Source organism: Narcine bancroftii, chromosome 6 (genome assembly GCF_036971445.1).
Source record: "Narcine bancroftii isolate sNarBan1 chromosome 6, sNarBan1.hap1, whole genome shotgun sequence".
NCBI lineage: Eukaryota > Metazoa > Chordata > Chondrichthyes > Torpediniformes > Narcinidae > Narcine > Narcine bancroftii.
The window spans coordinates 149,839,768-149,859,668 of NC_091474.1; the positions used below are offsets into that span (position 1 = coordinate 149,839,768).

Below are 19,901 nucleotides of genomic sequence, written 5' to 3' on the forward strand. Positions count from 1 at the left end.
GTAAGGTCAGCACGACGTCAGTTATAAATGCAAGAGATTGACTGGTTCAGTGTAATCTTTTACACCAATTATATCTGACCCCACAAAAATTAAACAAATCAAAAGCCGTAATTTTAGAATGTGTTTCAGATGTGGGTCTGAGACAGGAACTTTTCTGCATTCCATGTGGTTGTGCATGAAAATGAGGCTATTTTGGCAAGAAATCACAGAAAAATTAACCAGGATAACATGAGAAGCTTTCATGGGCGGCCCAGACCTATATCTATTAGGTAATTTCTTGGAAATAAGCGACAAATTGGCCAAATATCAAATCTCATTTATAAAAATAGAACTAGCAGTAACAAAAAAATGTATCATGATCACTGGGAAGCCCGACTACCCTCTACTTATAGCATAAGGGACTGCAGAAATGAACAGCTGTATACCTATGGAAAAAATAACATACAACTTAAAGAATAAATACAACACTTTTGTAAAGTTCTGGCAGCCAAACCTGGACCACATAGGGGCCCAGATTCCATAATAAATAGGAACAAAAAAGGGTATAAAAGTAACTATTATATACATAAAAATGTAGTTTTCTCAACTGTATTCTATACTTAAAATAAATGTATATGACAGTGAATGGATCTGTATGTATGGAAGGGGGTGGAGAGGGGGGGAGGAACTCCTTTGTTTTTGTTAGTTGTGTTTGTGAGAAAAAGTTTAATATATTGTATATTGAAAACGTTACCATGTATAATTTTTGGAAAAAAATCAAAAATAAAATATTCAAAAAAACAATTTTTTTCAAAAAGGTTTACTTCCTGAAAAATAAATTGCGGATTATGAAAGACAACTTCAAGCTGAACACAAAGATAATTTCAGATTTGCTGCATCACGTCGGAAGTTGGATAAACATTAAATGAACTTTTATTGAATTTAGTACAGTATGTTTAATTGCATAATAAAGCTGACACATTGCATTAGTTCAACTGACCTAAACATGTTTTATCCCTGATTTTCATTTGCACTCAGCATCTGATGCCTCTCATGTCAGTGTCCAACAATAGTTGGCCAGCATTGATGGATTCCAGTTACACTGAAAGTTCATTTCCATGGTCGCAATATCCTGGTTCATCTAACTGTACCATGGTCGGTATAGAAGTCCAAGTGAGATGCAGAAAATGAATTTTCAATGACATGTTCCACTTCATGCTTGAAGTGTGATTTTTTAAAAATTGACAGTAAAACATAAAAATAGGTTATATCTCAAAATTAGTCAAAGATAGGACCGCTTAAGTTGAATTTCATAATCAGCAGCCCAAAATTCATAAAATACACACAAAAGTGTTCAGGAAGCAAAATCTTGTTGCCCAGTGTTATTTCTTCCATTTCCCTGGGATTAAATAAATACTGGTTCGGTTCTGCATTTCTGTCAGAAGGGAATCTTTCAGAAGAGAAAAACCAGCTGGTACTGTTAAAGAAATACCATTGTAGGACTACATGACATCAAAGGTGCAGAAAAACCCCAAAGGAGGAAGCAGATCGAGATTTTGTTAAGCTCACCACAAATTGTTAGCAATGCTGTTACAGTGCCAGTGATCGGGACTTGGATTCGAATCCAGCGCTATCTTCACAGGAGTTTGTATGTTCTCCCCATGTCTGCGTGGGTTTTCCCTGGGGACTCCGGTTTCCTCACACCATTCAAAATGTACTAGGTCAATACGAACTCCTTACCCCGGTCCGATCCTGATCACTGGTGCTGTAAAGGCATTGTGCTAACTGCTATGCCAACCATGCAGCCCAAATAGAGGAGTGGAGGAGGGAGACGATGATGTTAAAATTGCATGCACTGATAGAAGTCAATGGGTTGAATGTGGTGGAAATGTTTTCAGGTGCATCTATTTCAATGCAAGGAGTACTGTAGGAAAGGCAGGTGAGTTTAGAGCATGGATTACAACATAGTGGCCATTAGTGAAACTTGGTTGCAGGAGGGGAAGGACTGGCAGCTCAATGTTCCAGGCTTCCGTTGCTTTAGACATGATAGAACTGGGGTGGGGGGGAATGAAAGGGGGAGGAGTGGCATTGCTCATCAAGGAAAACATCACAGCTGGGCCAGGCAGGACAGACCAGAGGGCTCATCTACTGAGGAATTGAGGAACAGAAAAGGTGTGATCACACTCACGGGGTTATATTATAGTCAGTAAAAATTGGAAGAGCAAATCTGTAGAGAGATAGCAGGCAGCTGCCAGAAACAAAGTTGTGATAGTAGGGGATTTTAACTTTCCACATATTGACTGGGACTCCCATACTGTAAAATGGCTTGGAGTTTATCAAATGTGTTCAGGAACATTTTCTAAATCAATATATAAAGGTACCAACTAGATAAAATGCAATTCTGGATCTCATATTAGGGACAAGACAGGACAGGTGACGGAAGTATGTGTCAGGAACATTATGGGTCTAGTGATCATAATGCGATTAGTTTCAAGTTAATTATGTTGAAGGATAGGTCTGGGCCTTGGGTTGAGATTCTAAATTGGAGAAAAGTCAATTTTGAGGAAATGAGAAAGAATACGTGGATTGGGATAGGTTATTTTCCAGCAAGGATGTGTGAGGAAAATGGAAGGGGTAGGGTGAATTTTTAAGAGTATAGTGTTCCTGTTGGAATCAAAGGCAAGGTTAGAGGGTAACTTTGGTTTTCAAGCGATATTGGGGATCTGGTTTGGAAGAAGAGAGAAGTTTATAACAGGCATAGGCAACATGGAGCAAATGAGGTACTTGAGGAGTATAAAAAATGCAAGAAAAACATCAAGAAAGAAATCAGGAAGGCTAAAAAAAAAGACATGAGGTTGCTTTGGCAGACAATGTGAAGGAAAATCCTAACAGTTTCTCCAGATATATTAAGACCAAAAGGATAGTAAGGGACAAAATTGGCCCCCTCGAAGGTCAGGCTGGTCAGCTTTGAATGGAGCCAAAAGAGATGGGGTAGATTTTAAATGCTTTTTTTTTCATCAGTATTTACTCAGGAAACAGGCACAGAGTTGTGGGAAATAAGGAAAACAAGCAGTGAGGTCATGGACCCTATACAGATGAAAGAGGAGGAGGTGTTTGCTGTCTTAAAGCAAATAAAGGTGGATAAATCCTCAGGGCTTGACAAGATATTCCTCGGAACATGAAAGAGGCTAGTGTAGAAATTGCAGGGGCTCTGGCAGAGATATTGAAAATGTCCTCAGCCATGGGTGTGGTGCGCATGTTTTATTAAATTGTGTGTGTATTTTCCCCATACTCTTTTATAAACTGTATGGATGTATGTTTTATTCCCAATATGACTGGAAAGCCTTGTGTCCAGAATCATCTCTCTCGAACCTGACACTTTCCCAACAACCAGTATGGGGACTGACAGTGAGCCAGTGGGAGAATTTCCCGACAGCCCGGCGCTAGCCCCCAATGATAGATTCTGGTGGTGCTAGTGAGCCACACAGTGATAATAATTATTGTTGCCGTTATTCACTGTTATCACCCTAATTTCAACTTCACATACAAGACCAGAGGAATATTTTTGATCCATTTCTTTTGACAATACATGGTTTCAAATACATTATAGGTGACACTAGACGCTGACTGTTGTGTTACACGTCCTGCCTCTTTTGCTCCCGGAATACCAGCTTGATATGTAAAATGACAGACTGACCTGGTTTTATGCAGTTCAGTGTAAACAACCAAAGTGGCTTAATGCTGGATCTTCTGTGTAAAAAGCCTTGTGATTCTGTAGATTTCAGATACATAATCTTAGAACAGTTTATTTCAAGTGCAACAAATTTAATCATTTATACCCTCAATTCCCTTTCAAACCAATAAATAAATGAATTCTGAACATTGAAGTCTATTATTTTCATAGAACATTTTGCATCATTGTTTTGACTGTCCAGATTTGTGCTACCTAACAACAGAAACGAGCACTCAATGGCACAAGGACAGCTTCTTCCCCGCTGCCTAATCAATGAACCAAAGACACTGCCTTACTTTTCGTGTACTATTATTTTAATTTTTTTAAAGTAATGTTGTAAGATGGTTATAATATGAATGATTGCACTACGACACTTCCGCAAAACACCAAATTTCATGACTTGTTCACAATAATAAATCCTGATTTTGAACCTGAAACCTAGATCAATAATAATACAATCATTAGTTTATCAAGTAGTATTTTAAGGAGTAATGGTTAAAGAACCACATAGATTTGCAATATTACCCCCTTGACTTAATCTAATTATTTTTGTTCAGCTGTTGCTGTGCTAATGAAGAACAATTACCAAGGTTTGAAAATTTCATTTTAACAATACTAGTTCCCACTGGAATATAAACTCCTGACGTGTACACAATATGACTTATTCATTGGGATGAATTATCTCCAAACGCATTAGCCATAAGCAAGGATAAAACTCCACTTTAAACAGAATGGGGTTAGACAGACGAAGCAAGCCATTTGTGGTAACTAATTATCAGCCACATCATTAAACAAGAGCTTAACTCATATAAATTTTATGGTCAGTGCACAAAGCAAACAAATGCTGTTCTTTTTTAAAAAAGACTCAGTTATTACTTTATCATACTAATTGTGTTTTGGCAGTGTGTTTTCACCAAGCACGTCATTTTCCACAAAATAACTGTGAAAGTTTTAAAGCGACTCAAATTCCCAATTGAGAAAGAAATCATTGTTAGAGTTTACGAATACATTATGTCCACCATTGCACATGGGAGTCACTAACATTGTCGTCCTACACCAGGTACTCCAAGAACGATACCCCTTCTCAGTCAGTATCACTGGCAATACACCTACACAATAAGCATCTCCAGCATAACAGCAGACATCACCAGGACTACATTCCCAACAGGTAAGAAGCAATATATACCTGCAGCGGGTATCTCCAGGACAACAACCCACAGCAGGTGCTCTTAGCATTATTCTCCCACACCACTTGAAGCATAACAAGTAACTTCTTATTGCACGCCAACACAAGGTACTTTTAGGATTAGATGGAGAGAATGGTTACACCACAGATGGAAGTAATTTGGCCATTGTGTGTCTACTAGCTCTCTACCAGAGCAACTCTCCAGTTTCAGGCCCTGACTTCTACAACCTTGCCAATTTTATTTCAATATCCACTTGTCGCACTGGATCGAAGGCCACCTTGGAACCTAGCTCCCCTCCAGATCCCTATCAGGTGCTGCATAAATAGGTTCAATTTATGTTACTCTGGATTCTCCTTCCCTCCATCAGTGATCGCCAACACTCAGCTTCTAGTATCCATCACGCACAGACCTGTCATCTCCTCCTCAGTCCACTTGTCAGAGGAAAACAGTTCCAGCCTCCCTAAATTTATCTTTTACCCAGTAACTATTGTCATAAATCCTTATTGTTATACTCAAAAGCCCAGTTAATGTAACACTTGGTGTGAAATGTGCCACTGTTACTTCTGCACATTCGTTTCAAAGCCCCTCTTTCACATGAGACAAATGATGACTGGCACCATGAGTAATAAGTGAAACTAAGAAACCATTTAGATGTTTCAACCATTTCAGTTTCTCTGCAAAACATTATTCCAAATGTTAGCAAGTATTTGGAATTAAAATTTGAAAATTACTTGAATGAAAATATATCCGACCCTATTCTTCCTGGCAACAATAAAAATCGAGGCTTTTTGAAAAAGCACAAAAAAAATTGGTTTCTTGTCCCCACTGGGCGTTAAAAGGTGACTTTTAATGAATATTACACAAAATCTAACAAACATTGCTGAAATGATACATTGAAGAGCATTCTTGCTTCTTTTCCCCTGCAAAACAATATAAGAACTGAGCTGCCATGATAGAAAGTTCAGTTTGAATCATTTCCAATACCTTTTAATGCAAACAGGCAGAATCTCCATCCTTTAGCAGCCTTCTGCACGATCCTTTTATATTTTCTGTGGTCCTCATGAATCAACTGTTGAAAAAGAAGTACAATTCCCAGCTATGAAAAATTGGCAGAATCTACCCACATCACGTACATTTCCCTTAATGGTACACTGCATCTGGTTGTCGCTCTCTGCATCTCAAACATTTCCATTTGTTCAAGAAAAGAATGTTTTGTAGTGAGCAATGGCTGATGTGAAATGGGGTTTTGTTTTTTTTTATTATTGCAGCAAGCACTTTTATATTACAGCATGGTGTTCTTTACATACTCCAGCTAAGGCCATTGCCATTATTATATTTATTGCTATTATTATTCCCCCAGTTGCTTAGCTGACAAAGTCAATGCCAGGTATGGAATTGAATCATACAGCTCTAAAAGGTGCTCCTTAAAATCCTTCATCTGATGAATAAACCAAGGGCTCTGCAATTGGCTTCAGAAAATCATGAAGGTGTGAAAACTTAATCAAGGTTCCAACTCCTGACTGAGTTATGTGAGAAATTAGACCACTACAATAAATATTTCCCAAAGCTAGGATTTCTGTGATTAGATTTCCAGTAGTAATGGTTCTCAATAACGCTAGCTTGAACTGTTGAGTGATTGGCTGTGGGCTGAACGGGGGAATGGTGGACTGATCTGCTGTGGATTCACCGGAGAAGCCTCAAAATGACTTTATCATCATTAGAATGAAATCCAATTGCATTGATTTCAGCTGGATGCACACGAGTCCCAGACGCACATATACAATTATCCTTCACGTGGTGCTGCCCAGTTCCTTGTACCGAACAGAACGTCTACTTTAGTTCAGAGAGCAAAATGTGATTTTGGTGTACAAAACATAATTGTATGTCATTATGAGGTAGATGTTTTACACAGATTAACCTAATTAGGTCAATCAGAAAGGTCATATACTAATAGTAGACCAACACTTCAGAGCTTTAAAATCTATACTTTTTAAAGTGGGTCCTGGCATTTTGGATTAATATATAAGATGCATAAAGTTGGGAGATGGGCATAGGGCACCATAAAAATGGAGAACACCCCCAAGTTGAGAAGGAGAAGCAGAGCAGACCATAGGACAGTAGCCATGGCAGGGGACCAGCGGCTCAAAGACCCATACAGTCTATGGGATGATGGCAGCTTGCGCTCAAAGGACCACACAGCCTGCATGCTCATGGGAACAAGGTATCAGAACCAGATTTTGAGAGGTTGCTGAGGGCAAGAAGGGCTCCCAAAGGGTCACAGGCGCTGAAGATTTTCTGATCATATTGGAAGTTTGGACCTGGGGTTCGGGTTGCCAATGGGTAGATAGGTTGCAGAGGCTGTGGGAGTGTTGGAGGTGAATCTATGGCCACTTGGTGACCCTGAAGGGACTCTCTTTTTCTTATTATAAGGGGCACTGGGAGATACTAATGGCGGCTCTTCGTCTACCTTATGGCAGACTAAAGGAAATTTTGTGTAATCTTACATTTTCTGTTATTACATGACAATAAAAGAATCTTGAAGAAAATCTGCAGATGCTGGGCCGAGTGCAATACCCAAATGGCCCCTGGCCCAAAACATTGGTTGCCCTTTACTTCCCAAGGATCTGCATGACCTATTGAGTTTCTCCAGCACATCTGTGATTTATGTGTAATTGAATAATCTTGGTGAAGAATAACAATTCAAATTAGTTAACAAAATCATGTAAATTTACAAAAAGAAAGCTGAATTTCTTGCTTTCTGGACATTATTTTTAAAACAGAGGACTGCATTTTGTTTCTTTTTGCAAAGTTAATGAAATATATGCAGAGATCAGTTGCATATTGATAAACTTTGATAAAAGCTGTTTGCTTAAAGATGTATGTTCCCAAATATCTACACTCTCTTGAGAGAAATGTAATCTTTGTTTAATCTGTTGACTTTCAACAAGATTAGGTTAACTGAAAAAAATGCATTCATTATCAGATTAAAGATTCTTTCATCATGAGCTCTGAACCATTTAAATATACCTGAATAAGGATGACGAGTAGAAAGGTATAAATAGGAATTAAAATTATAGAAATGCAAGAATGGTGATAACACCAAGTAATTATTACAAAAGGTTATTGCAAAAAGAATACAAATGAAGTCTGATTTATTAACATGAGCATAATAGAGTGTGATGTTCTCTTCTATATCAAGTTAAGTGTGCACAGCGTCAATTGGGTAATTATTACAATTGTGGATCAATGTACTTTATTCACAGATGTTAGGAATACTTTTTCACAGATGATAGTCATAGCCCTTGAGGCAGAATTGATAATGGATATTATTTCACTCTGGCAGGGATAAACAGCTGGAATATCTCATGTAGCATTCTAGTTTCAGGAGTTGGGATATCAGGAGACTTTACATGGTTGAATTTTAAAAAAGGCTTCAATTATGTTGCAGTAATTTATAATCACAGTGCTTTTACAACCTTGAACACAAAATTGATTTTAACATTCAACCATATCTTATTTTTAAAATGTACTCCTTCATGGATGTGGTGCCTATTAGAATGCCAGCATTTATTATCCTTCCATAATGTCCCCCTGAACGGTGGGTGGAGTGAAAATACTTTCATATATAGCCCAGAACAGGTCGGATGAAAAATTTCTTCCTCTGAACGACCTCTAAGCACCAATTCTGTTCACCATTTTGTGGTAATCATTACAAGATTAGCTTTTTCCTAAAAGAAAAGTCTAGATTTATGCAATTACATTCATTCTATCCCCTACTGCCAATGGTCAGACTCAAAATCATGGCACTGTATCAACATACCAAACCCTAGCTGATAGCCCAGAAATGCATTCACAATACACCCAGAGCATGATCATTTACATTTACCCTGACAGTAAGTGAGGCGAGAGTCAATAAAAGCTCACAATTCCAAAGAAAAGATCTAACTTCCTAAAGGTAAAGTAAACAATCATTACACTGGACAACAATTGTTTTAAAAGGTTTGCTCCCTGAAAAAAATTGGGGATTATGATAGGCAACCTCAGCTGAAGATAATTTCAGATTTGCTGTATCAGGTGAGAAGTTGGAGAAACATTAAATTCATTTTTATTAAATTTAGTATGCTTAATTGCAGAATGATACTGACATATTGCATGAGTTCAACAACGTTTTGCCGCTGATTTTCGTTTGTACTCAGCATCTGATGCCTCTCAAGTCTGTGTCCAACAATAGTTGCACAGCATTGATGGATTCCAGTTGCCCTGATATCGCTGTCCTGCTGTAAGGAGTTTGTACTGGAAGGGGTTTTTACGCCCTCCCTGTGTCAGGGTGTGTCTTCCCTGAGGGCTTTGGTTTCCTCCCACCATTCAAAACGTACCGGGGGTGTGGGTTAATTGGCTGTAAATTGAGTGGAATGGACTCATGAGCCAAAATGACCTGTTGTCATGCTGTATGTCCAATTCAAATTTTTAAAAAAAGAATCTTTCACTATGTTCATCACTGACTGCACCAAGATCAGCAGGGAAGATGTTCAAGTGCAAAAGGAGAAAATGAATTTTCAATGACATGTTGCACTTTGTGGTTTTGTATGTTTGAAGCAGGTTGTCATCAGATAGATATAGTTTGGTGCTGTATAGTTGCTAAGAAAATTCTCAATAACATCTTTAAATGCATTCCCTGATAATTTATCCAGCCTAACCAGTACATCCTTCAATCACCCGTCATTGATAACATGACTGATTTGTGGACTAATAAACATGCCTTCCTTAATCTTGGCATTAGTTATTCTTGGGAACATCTGTCTCAAATAGAAAATCCATCACCTTCTCTGGTGGCTTTGGAACTAGCAAATGGTCATCTTGCGGCTGAAGGCGGATTGGAGTATACAATAGATTTCTTATTTTGAACAGAGAAGCCAAATACATCGGTCAGACAGACATAACAGAGGGTCACGTGATCCTTCTGTTCTTGCCATATCATTGGGACTGCAAGTGGCATCGACTGCACGTGTTGCACAACAATGTGAGGAGCCCAGTGTTTCTCCTGGTCACCAATTTTACACCGAATTAGACCTCCAAGGCTTTCTTAATAAGTGCAGTCATGGTGTGTCTTTGAGCCTTAAGCATAAACTTGCCAAAAAAGTAACAGAATGTATCACAGCTATTGCTGAGATATTTCTGTTGTGTTGAATCTTCCTGAAGACAATAAATGCTATACTATTCCCTGAAGAACATGTGCATCAACATGCATTAAATCTATATCAATATAATGCTCAGCATCTGTGTTTATGAGCTGCTTTTATAGCCTGCCTGCATCTATCTGACGAAGCATCCCCAGGCCTAAGGCAACATATGCATAGCATGCCCAGGCATGCTTGGACTGATCAAAAAAGCTTATGTTGTGGGCAATATACTAGTAGACTTAAAATGCAACAGAAAATCACAAGAATAGGTTATATATAAAGAACGGTATGTGATATGAAAATTTTAAGGTGATTTCTGTTATTAGCAGGCCAAAATCCAAAAATGCACCCAAAAGTGCCCATTGTAATCAAAGCTTATTTCAGGATACTTTATCAAATTTACAGAAAACTGTGAGGTGGTGATTGTTGAAAACAACACAATTCATTAGTTTCAAAGATTGCAAATAGTGAACGAAATATTGACAGTGTTGATTTGATGTGCTTTCGCAATGCAGCTGAACTTGTTGCTTTGGTTTGTCTTACAGTGAAGTGTTCAAGCTGACTGAGCAGCTGTAGAGAAGGCCTGACGTGGGAGGCTAGTCGGCAAAGTTCAGTCACTCGGCATTCATAGTGAGGTAGTTAACTGGATTTGACATTGGCTTTTTGGGAGAAGCCAGAGGATTGGAAGTGGATGATCGTCTCTCTGACAAGAGGCTTGTGACCAGTGGTGCGTCTCAAGGATCGATGCTGGGTCCTTTGTTGTTAGTCAACTATATAAATGATCTAGATGATAACATCATGAACTGGAGCAACAAGTTTTCAAATGACAAAGGTTGAAAGTGTAGTGGACAGAGAGGAAGGTCTTTCAAAGCTTGCAGAGGGATCTAGACCAAATGGAAAACTGCGTTGAAAAATGGTATATGGCATCTAATGCATTTTGGAAGGTCAAACGAAGGTAGGATATACACGGTAAATGACAGGGCACCGAGGAATATCGTAGAACAAATGGATCTGGGAGTACAGATATATAATTCCCTGAATGTGTTGTCACAGGTACAGCTTTTGGCACATTGGCCTTCATAAATCAAAGTAATGAGTAGAGAAGTTGGGATGTTATGGTAAAGTTGTATAAATCATTGGTGAGGCCAAATTGGGAGTATTGTATGCCATTTTGGTCATCTAACTACAGGAAGGATATCAATAAAATTGAACGAGTGCAGAGAAGATTTACTAGGTGTAATGCGCGTCGAAAGAACCAAAGTGTTGTTGATCCAAACCAAGGCTTTTATTAACTAAAAGACTGGAGCATATCACAAGTAGGTCGACCAGTCCAAAATGACCTGGTCTGACTAGGAGCAATCCTTTAAGACCTGTCAGTAGGTGTGGCTATACTCTCAGCCAATCACAGTCATCCTACACTACAATCTGTACATATGTACTTTGATGATAGAATCTGTACTATCACACTAGGATGTTGATGGGAGTTGAGGAACTGAGTTACAGGGAAAGGCTAAACAGGTTTGGACTTTAATCCCTGGATCATAAAAGAAGGAGGGGAAATTTAATAGAGGTTTTCAAAATGGCAGCACGGTTGGTGTAGCGATTAGTACAACACCATTACGGTGCCAGCGATCGGGACTGGGTTTAAAATCCCGCACAGTCTGTAAGGAGTTTGTAGGTTAATTGGGTATAACTGGGCAGAATGGACTTGTGGGACAAAATGGCCTGTTTCGTGCTGTATGTCGAAATTTTAAAAATTGAAGAAAGTATGATATATAGATCGAGTAAATGCAAGAAGGCTTTTTCTGTTGAGGTTAGGTGACATACAAACCAAAGGACATGGCTTAAGAGTGTGTGGTGGAGCACTGTATTGCAGTCATTTTACTGGTTGGCCTGCCCCGATTCTGTAACTCCTCCCCCTCCTGGATTCCTAATTAAGGCAGTATCACCCAATCCCCTCCCTCAGTGCTGACTTGGAATCAGGGCCACAGTATGTAAGCTATGACTGTGTTTATAGTGATTAAACCATATTCAACTCAACCTGGTCTGTCAGGTCTAATTGATAGACCTACAATTTAATCACTATAACCACTTGCCATGGACAAGGCTATAAGAGTGGAGAAGGTGGAAAGTGATCCCAAGGATCCAGAGACCTCCACAAAATTTTACCAGTGGCTGCATTGAACACCTTTATGAGGTGATACAACATTCGGGAAGAGGTTGATAAGAGAGACCTACTGTTTTCAAAGATCGGACACCATGTCTTCCATATGATTAGAGACTGTGAGACGTACTCCTGCAGAAGCAATACCTGGCCCCAAAGAACGCGATCTACACCAGATACCTCCTGGGCAGCCATCGGCCAGCATCTAGTGAGTCCGTTGATGAATACATTCGAGCCTTGTGGGAGCTGGGGCAAGCTTGTGGCTGCACTGATGTTATGGCAACTGTCTACAGGAGGAACTGATCAGGGAAGCCTGTGTGGCCTATCTCAGGTCTGATGACATCAGCAAAGGCTCCTGGAAAAGAGTGATTTGACCCTGCAGGATGTGCCCAATATCTCAAAGGTGCTAGAGATGACCCAACAGAACACAGAGGTTTACTCCACCAGCAGTGCAGCTACCACATGGGGAGTTTTGGCACTGCTGTCTTGGGGTGTGGGGTCCCAAACTGCAGTCACTATTGCCGAGCACCCGAATTGTTATTGTTGTGGACAGACAAGCATCCGCTGAAGAACGTCCCTGCCAGAACCGCAACCTGTTCCAGCTGCGGAAGTAAATGACACTACGCACGGGTATGTAGGTCCAGACCTTCCACTCGCAGCACCATGTGTGAACAGCAAGCATCACCATCTTGGACCATGTCACATTTGGCCCCACTTCCAGTCACGGAAAACAGCACAGCGGGGGCCTGAGCAGAACAGCCAGGGTCGACATCACTTCCAGTAGTGACCATGTGCAAGTCATGGGAGCAGTCATCTTCAGGGGGGCATCTTGGAGGCTGCAGACACACACATACAGTAGCAGTGAGTCAGACAACAAACTGATACTGGCATCCATCGTTCTGGACCAGAGCAGCCCACATCAATTACCAAGGTCTATCATGAACATGGAGGTAAATAGTTGCATTGCAAACTGCTTGTTTGGCACGGGAAGCACCGAAAGCTTCATACATCGGGTACTATACAACACTGCTCCCTCACAGTGACCTCATTCCAGTGCAAACTCTCATTGGTCTCCAAGTCCCATTCAACCAAAATCTGAGGGAGTTGCACAGTAACGCTAACCGTGGGTGGCACCACGTACAATAATTTTAAATTCCTTATGATGCCACAACTCTGCACCGCTCATACTGCCAACAATATGATCGAATATGACGGGCCCCACCCTTCCCTCACTGTCCGTAATATCCAACTTTTAAACCACTCACCCATCTCCCCGAACACAACCAAACAGCAACCTAAACACCACCACTGCTCATGACCTGTGGTCTGACCACCCTCCAGGTCCCACTGCCCCATCCCCCCTCACTCTCAACTGTAAGCCAGTGGCAACGATGAGCAGGGACAGAGCATTTAGCAAGGTTGAGGTTCAGTGAGTCCTGGCAAAGGGCATCATAGAGCCCAGCACCAGTCCTTGAAGGGCAGCAGGACATGGTGGTGAAGAGCGGAGAGAAGCACAGGATGGTCATAGACTACAGGCAGACCATCAAGCAGTTCACCCTTTTGGATGGCTAGCCAACATGATGAACAAAATTGCCCAATACTGGGTCTTCTCCACCATGGACCTCAAGTCAGCCTATCACCAGCTCTTGATCTGTCCTGAGGACAGGCAATAATGCCACCTCTACCATTTCCTCAGGGTCCCCTTTGGAGTCACAAGTGGGGTTTCGGTCTGCCAGAGGAAGATGGACTGAATGATGGATCACCACCAACTAAAAACCATGTTCCCCTACCTGGACAACGTGACCATCTGGGCTATGACCTGCAGGACCACGACGCTAACCTGCATAAATTCCTCCAGTCAGCAAAGACTCACAAATAACCAGAAGAAATGCATGTTCTGCACTTTGCATCTGGCTATACGAGGGTACATGGTGGAAAATGGAGTAATTGGACCCAACCATTGGCAGAAGCCCAAGCAGCCTTCGCTTGCATCAAAGACAATCTTACCAAGGCAGTGATGCACACCGTAGATGAATCCATCCCATTCCAGCTGGAGAGCGATGAAGCTGACTTCACCCTGGTTGTCACGCAGGCCAATGGGGGCAGGCCAATGGCATTTTTTCCCTGAACCCTCCAGGGCCCTGAACTCTGGCACTCAGCTATTGAGAAAGAGACCAAGGCCATAGTGGAAGCTACGTGGCACTGGAGGCATTACCTAACCAGCTAACCAATGTGCAGTCACATTTATGTTTTACACAAAGAGTGGGGAAAAATTAAGAGTGACAAGATCCTGAGGTGGAGAATTGAACTGTCCACCTACAACTACGAGATCTTGAACCGGCCTGGTGTAGCGTAGATAAAAGCTCACATTCAAATGAAGGGAGAACTAACACTTTTACTAGCTTACAACACAGGTAGGGTTCATGAACAGGCTTCAGAGCGGTTCTGAGTTTAGGCAGGAAACCAGGGTTATGTACGGGCTCCTGGGGGAGGAGCCAGGAGGTTGGAACAGTCATTAGTATAGCACACTTCTAGTGAATCCCAGTTCATTACACCTGGGAACCTCAATGAGCCTCCCGATGCCCTGTCCCGGGGTACCTGCACCAACATACAAGCAGATCATCTCCAAGCCCTACACAACAGCCTCTGCCACCCCGGGTCACCAGTCTCTATCGCTTTGTGAGACCCCTCAACCTCCCCACTGTACACGGTTGAGGATATCAGGGATTTTCCCCATAGCTGCCCGTTCTGCACAGAGTGCAAGCTGCACTTCTGGCTGGAGTAAGCTCACCTGATCAAGGAACCCTTTCTTCCATGAACTGGAACATGTATTTTCTCATTATTGTTGACAAATTCTCACAATTACCGTTCGCCATTCTCTGCTCAGATATGACTACGGCCACTGCTATTAAGTCCCTGCGTAACCTCTTCATGCTCTTCGGATGCCCAAGTTACATTTTCAGTGACCAGGGGTCCTCATTTATGAGAGAGGAATTGCACCAATAATTGCTGGCCAAATTTAAAGAGCAGTCCTCTTGGCACTCAGGTCAAAAGGGATTCTTGTTTCCTAGTGCCAAGAAGTCCTACCAGAAGCTCTTCATGCCACTACATCCCTGCTCTGTACAGCGACAAATGCAACACTGCATAAAAAATTATTCTTCCCCAGGACATCAGCATCAGGAACAATGCTTCTGGTCTGGCTGATGACCCCAGGACCTATGCTACTCTGGAGGCACACTAGAACCCACAAAGCACACCCCCTGGTTGAGAACTCCATGCAGTACCAGGATGGGCAGAGGGATATGGACTCTGTCCGGCACCTGGCTTATACAACTGATTCTGTTCAGCCATCCGAATCACAGCCTGTCACATAGAGCACTGCCTAGGAGACTACAACAGCACGACAGCTGGCACTGAGACGGTCAGTTCGATGGATGAAACCATGGGACAGGTTGAACCTGTAAATAGACTCTGAATTGACTCTAACACTTCACCCCACCAGATTTTGTTTGAAAAGAAAAGGTGAACATGGTGGAACACTGTATTGCAGTCATTGTACTGGTTGGCCCGCCCCGATACTGGTAGTATCACCCAATCCCCTCCCTCCATACTGCCTTGGAATCAGGCCAACAGCATGTAAGCTATTACTGTAAGTTTATAGTGATTAAAGCTTACTAATTTCGACTTCTACTCTGTTGGGCTTAATTGATAGCACTATGGGGGGAGGAATATTAGGGGGAAATTCTTCACACAGTGTTGTGAGTATGGAATGAGCTGTCAGCTAAGTGGTAAATGTGGGCTCAATTTTAATATTTAAGATACTTTTGGACAGGTACATGATGAGATGTGTATGGAGATATGGACTGCATGTAGGTCAGTGGGACTAGGAAGAATAATAGTTCCGACAGACCTGTCTTCTGTGCTGTAATGTTCTATGATTCCCTGACTCAAAGCGATGTCAATATCATGTATAGGTTGGTATCTTAATACTTTGTAAAGATAAATACATGTGATGGTAAAAACTTGGATAAAACCAAATTAGTCAAGAATTGATAACTTATGATATATTGTAAAATTCAGTCACCTTTTCATATGATTTAATGGTTGATATTCTGATGAATTAAATCAAGGCCATAATGCTCCTTTCAATTGATTTTTGATCCCATCTCTGGCACTGCAATTAAAATATTTTGGTATTGTGCTAAAGTCAACTGTCTAACAAACAACCCACAACATGAACTCAAATCTCAACATTACATCTTTGGAGTTTAAATTTAAATTATTAAAACTCGGGGGGGGGGGGTGCAGAGTGGTAGTGCAGAGAACTGAGATTCACTGGTGGTGTATTATACTGATGGCTGGCTCTGCCCCCATCTACCCATATATAACCCTGGTTTCCCACCTAAACCCTCAGCCCCTACCCTCAGTTATAAGCTGAGAAAAGCATATGTTCTCCCTCCAAATGTGAGAGCTTTTATTCACGCTACAGTTAGCCAAACACTGACATTGAGATCATGAAGCTATAGGATGGTTACAAACATCTACTTGGTCCTCAAGGCTGAACATTTGCTGCGCTAACCCCATCTGACTAAAATGCAACTCTAAAATGCTTGCTGCCCTCTTGAACAATCCAGTGAGCCATCCTAATGAAGGGCTCAAGCATGAAACCATTCTTTATGTCTCACTGATGTAGCTCGACCTGCTGAGTTCCTCCAGCAGGTCGTTTTGACTGGTTTGTCATTCACTCGTAGAGATCCTGACCATGCTGACTGCATTGCACTGCACACCTCAGAGTTCATCCAACTTCAGCACAGAGTTATGGATACAACCTCAATGAACATACCACCACCTGTTACTGACTTCATCAGCAAGTGTGTAGAAGACTGCATAACCAAGAAGACAATGGTGATATTCACCAGATGAAAATCATGGATGAAACATGAAGTCAACATGCTAGTGAAGGCAAGTTTAGAGGCATTCAAGTCTGGAGACCTGGCCTTCCATAAGAAATCTAAATCTGACCTTGGCACAGCCATCAGGAAATCCAAGAGGCAATACCGCACCAGGCTTGAGTCTCATGAGAACATCATGGGCACACAGAAACTATGGCAGAGCAAGCAACAGTGCAACACTTCCTGCCAAGCTGAATGCATTCTACGATTACTTCTAACAGGGAATCAGTGACATCCATCTCAAATCCTTCACACCTTCCTGCACACAAGGTCACAGCTGCTGAAGCCTGGTCAGTCTTCTGGAGAGTGAACCCACTGAATATAATGGGCTCAGATGGAGTCCCTGGGCCTGTCCTGTGAGCCTGCACTGATCAGCTGGCAGCGGTGTTAACAGACATTTTCAATCTCTCCTTGCAACAGTCCGTAGTTCCCATCTGTTTCAAGAAGGCCACCATCATACCAGTAGTGAAGATAAGCAAAATAATGGCCTTGAATGATGACCAACTGACAAGATTTAAGATAATTGTCCATCAACTCCAGTCCTGTTTTCAATACCATAATATCCAGCAATCTCATTCCCAAACTTTTGGATCCAGGGCTCAGCACTTCCTCTACAACTGTATCCTTGACTTCATGTCTAATAGACCGTAATCAGTGAAGATGGTAAACAAGATCTCCACAATCACACTCAACACTGGCTCTCCTCGAGGATGTGTACTCAGTCTCCTACAAATGTGACTGTACAACCAAATACTATACAATTCCATCTTACATTCGCTGACAATAAAGTCATAGGCCAAATATTAAACAACGATTTGATGACTGCCTTTTAACTGCTTCACTTACCTGTGTGAATGCAATGAACACAGGATTGGGGGTGTGGGGGTAAGTAGTATCAGAGCCGATGCATTTCACATTGGCTCCTGACCCGGCTTTTCTTGGTTCAGACTGAACAACCCGACCTGGCTTTAAACATGGGTCATTCACACCCTAATTAAGTGGGATCTCAGTGTTAAAAAGGGTAAAAGATAGCAGTAAAAACACAAAATGCTGGAGAAGCTCAGCAGGTCAAATGGTGTCCTTTATGTAGCAAAGGCAAAGATACAGAACCGACGTTTCATGATGAAGGGCTCAAGCCCAAAACGTCGGTTCTGTATCTTAACCTTTGCTACATAAAGGAGACTGTTTGACCTGCTGAGCTTCTCCTGCATTTTGTATTTTTACTTCAATCACTGTGTCTGCAGATTTTGTGATTTACTAAAGTTCCATGGAGTAAACATTTTCAGTGACCTGACCCTGGATAAGCACGTGTTGCAACAGTCAAGAAAGTTCACCAACACCTCTACATTTTTACAAGACCATGGAAGTTTGGCGAGTCCCTCGACAACCCTGCAGGTGTGCCATCAAAAGATGGATGCCTCACACAGTGATATGAGAGCTGCTATAGATTAGATCAGAAGAAGCTGCAGAATGTGGTGAATGCAGTTCAGGACATCACACAAAGCTTCCTCCCCCCTCCCCCTCCCCCCCACCCCCGTCGATACTATGTAGACATCCTGCTGCACTGAAGGACTCATCCTAACCCAGACACACACTTTTCTCTCTCCTCCCATTGGGGAGAAAATTCAAGAGAGAGAAATCAAACACCACAGGCTCAAAGACAGTTTTTTCCCCCACACCCATCACCAGGGCAGAACACTGAATGAAAGTGTTCTCGAGCTCCCCTTACTATATACTGATTGAGCTTGAGCATTATAACCCTATACTCTGTAACTGTTCTCTTGCCCTACCACTTTGTTCAGCTAATGTTAGAGTTTACTTTCAAGCCTGCTGCAGAAGAGTCACTGAACCAGGTATCATATGACAATAAACTTGAACTTGGAAAGCACTGGCTATCAGATCCCAGTGCAATGTTATTCTGTAATACACTAGGCAGAGGGGTCAGTATTCTTTCCCAAGCATAAGTCAACCATAGCTCACACATCTGGATTCTGTACACAAAAATGTTTGTTACTGGAGTCACTGACCTTCACTAGAAAGTACTTTGTAAATTTATATAAATTAATCTTTTAATTTGCACAAGTTAGATTTTATTATAACAAAGTAATTTATTATTCTGCATTTTTAATATTACTTTTTTTAAAATTATTTCAATCTTCTTTAAGCATTTCAATGACAATCAATACAAACTTTAAGCTGTCAGTGAGCCATCAGGGTAGTCCATGGTTGTTGTCTTGGTTTCCACCATCTTCTTGCCAGTTGCTAACCACTCCACTTTGTGTGTGGGTTGTGAAGTGATTCAACCCCACCAAAAAAAATAATGAGTGAATACATAAACCACAAAGCCTGCAGTGGTTCAAGAATCGTGAAGGGTTGGGAAATAAACCCACTTTAACAATCCTTTCCCCCGCACAAAAAAAAATAAATTGTCTCAGAGAAAGACATTGTAAATGGGAAAACTAGCAATATGCAAGATTGCATTTTGATTAAACAAGCCAAATCTACTCCTGATTTTTGGCTGCAGCTGCTGCTCCAGGAAGCATAATGAAAAATATTTATCAGAATAAAACCTTGGCTTGGTTTAAACAATGTTCCCCTCTTTGGGGATTTTATGAAATGATGGTGCTGAGAGATTCACCAGTGGTCCACATGGCCCATCCCACACTAATATCACTGTTAGTCTGTCAGAAGCTTTCCTCAAAGGGA

General features: G+C 41.4%; 1 long non-coding RNA gene across 2 annotated transcripts in view; it reads left to right on the forward strand.

Annotated features, from left to right (window-relative positions):
• LOC138737630 (uncharacterized) overlaps nt 1-19,901 on the forward strand; it is a 91,779-nt gene that overhangs the window by 54,120 nt on the left and 17,758 nt on the right. The window contains exons 3-4 of one of the 2 annotated variants that reach the window (XR_011341088.1): nt 4,773-4,880; nt 6,260-6,438. This is a non-coding gene — a long non-coding RNA (uncharacterized lncRNA). Of the gene's footprint in view, nt 1-4,772; nt 4,881-6,259; nt 6,439-19,901 lie in introns of those variants that run through there. The other variant, XR_011341089.1, reaches the window with a different exon arrangement.